This window comes from Aedes aegypti, chromosome 2, assembly GCF_002204515.2.
Source record: "Aedes aegypti strain LVP_AGWG chromosome 2, AaegL5.0 Primary Assembly, whole genome shotgun sequence".
NCBI lineage: Eukaryota > Metazoa > Arthropoda > Insecta > Diptera > Culicidae > Aedes > Aedes aegypti.
In genome coordinates, this window is record NC_035108.1 from 96,017,730 (window position 1) to 96,020,500 (window position 2,771).

A 2,771-nucleotide genomic window follows, 5' to 3' on the forward strand; every position below is an offset into this window, starting at 1 on the left:
TAATTTTTGGCATACATACAAATCTGAATGATACAGATCTTTGTTTCTTCTCATTAACAAACTAAATTTATGTGTATTTATTTGAACTTCAAACTTTAAAAATATATATAGGAATAAACAATATCTTTTGAAATACTTATTGCATATTTTGTTAAGGCCTTTCAAAACCTGTTTTGTTGAATTGTTACTAATAATAAGCCCTAATCTAATATGCAACTTTGAGAATTTTACCGAGTGATTCACGCATTTTGGCGCCCCCTTTAGGCTGGCGCCCTTGGCGGGTGCCAACCTGGCCAACCGCACGCTACGGCACTGGAAAGTAGCACAACTAACATTAACACGTTTTGTATGTATGATGACTTGAAAAATGGGTTTTGTAGTTCTCACACTTCACACTTATACACCTATTCTCATGCAACTAGGGTTGCCATGTCATGTATTACGGCTTAAACCAGCGAAAAAAGAATATATTTAGTTAAAACAGTTTAGAAACTGATTAACTTAAAGGAACATTTGCAGGGACACTGAAGACTGAAACACAAAATATCGATGTTTTGATGACGGCAAGTCATATTATAAAAAAAAGTTTCACAAAACTTCCACAAAACATTGGAGTTACGTAATAAATAAATGCTGCCTTATTCCCTAAGTATTTCTTTTGGTAGTAAATCTACAAGAAATAACTCAAGGGGTTCTTTCAGTTATCGCTATAAGTAAAAAAGCTTAATGAAACCAAAATATATAAATATGTCTTTCTAACAAAATAGCTGCTAGACATCAATAGTTGCCATCATGTTTCATTATGGGTTTATTCACAAATTTCATAATGCCAAAAATGGAAATTTTTGATACCCACCAATCTTTTTGTAATGTATTTTGAATGAATTTATATCGTATTTTAAATGAGCTGTAATATCATCAGAGGGTTCCGGGTCATTTAGCCGAATGCCGTTTGGCCGAACGCCATTTGGCCGAAAGGGTCATTTGGCCGAATGCCGTTTGGCCGAAATTGAAAATAAAAGTGAACTACAGTTAGTATGGATTTAAGATGAATTCCAAAGAACTTATTCACCTTATTCATAAAAAAAGGATAATTCATCATTGATTTACATAAGCTTTTTAGTGTTAGTTGAAGAAACAGTCAGTGCTGAAGAAGAACATCCTAAAGCAGTGTTGTTCACTTCGATTCTAGCGGTAATAGCCACCAGCAGATGTTTTGGCATTGCGTTTGTAGCTACAGTGGCGTAGCTAGGGTTTCCGGGGCCCGGTGCGGAGTCAAATTCGGGGGCCCTTCTGAATAGGGGTAGGGAAAGTGTACCAGTTATACCTATAGTGCAGGCCTGCCCAACGTACGGCCCGCGGGCCGCATCCGGCCCGCGGCCTCCGGCCCGCGAAGTGTTCAAAGATACTTCTCATATTTGGCCCGTTGGCTATTCTACCAACCCGAAATTAAATAGAGCATACCAAGACTAACCGTTTCAATTTGCAATTTAGTTTCAAGCTAACATTTTAGCTCGGAAACTGTTTATTTTGTGAATTATTTGAGTTCATAATTTTAGAATCTGGGCATTTTGCAGCTAGATTTAAGCACTGCCGATTGCAGTTTTTATAAAGGTTAAATTTATTCTACTTATAAATCTGACTTGAGATAATGATTTGAGGTTCATTATGAGAGAAAACACAAATATCAGATTAATATTATTGTGATTACAACAAAAATGTCATTGTCAAAAGGATAAATTTTCAAACAAAATTTTACTAAATCAAGGCTCAAATTTTCACAGAAATTTGAAAGTAAATTTTACCAACAGCTGGGCGTGATTTAAAACGTAATTTTCTAAAATCCTGGGAAAGGTTACCATATAGCACCATGTAGGATTTTGACAGAATCTTAAGCGAAAAAGTGAGTATTGAGCAGGTTTGTTTTTATATACTGGTAAGCATTCACAACGTTTTCAAGAAAGGATTTCGGAAGGATTATTGGGTGAGATTCTGAAGAAATCATAGACACGATTCTTGTAAAATCCTGAAAATTCCAACCAAGATTTTCGTAAAAGCTTGTTCAGGGTTTTTTAACATTCTGGGCCATTCTGATAATACTAGGTCGGGTTCTGGAAGAATTCGGAATACGATTTAATAAAATCCTGGGCACATTTCTCACAGGGTTTTAATTTCTGGTGTACTCAGATCTTTCAAAATATGCTGGAATTTATTTCATAATTTTGTAATGGGCTTTTACAATATCTAGCAGGATGTTTGTTTTTCGGTTTTTCCAAATGAAATTTGTTTCGTTAAACTTCGTTTACTGACTTTTGTCATATTCACTGTGTTTATTTTATGAGAACGTAACTTGGGAACTTAAGGCGAAAATACATCGAAGCTTAGCCTCGAATTTTCAACAGCACAAATATAGGGAACTAAACACCCTTTGAAGCTGAAATATTGGTCGAATTGTCATCAGCTGGTGGTGACCAGTCGATCAAAATTACAGCGAACGATTGTCTAGTTTTCTAGTTTGTGCTTTTGAAAATCCGAGGTTGGGTTTTGTCAGACTTCATGCATATATTTAAACGCCCAAAAATGTGGCCCGCCTCACAATTTTTTTTTCTGCGATTTGGCCAGTGGTTTTAAAAGGTTGGGCAGGTCTGCTATAGTGGTTCCCTATTTGGCCATATGTGAATTTTCGAATACTTTCACATTTTGAATTCTTTTAAATGTTTTAACATCAAAAACTTAAACACACAAAATGATCAAAAATTTGAAAACAATTA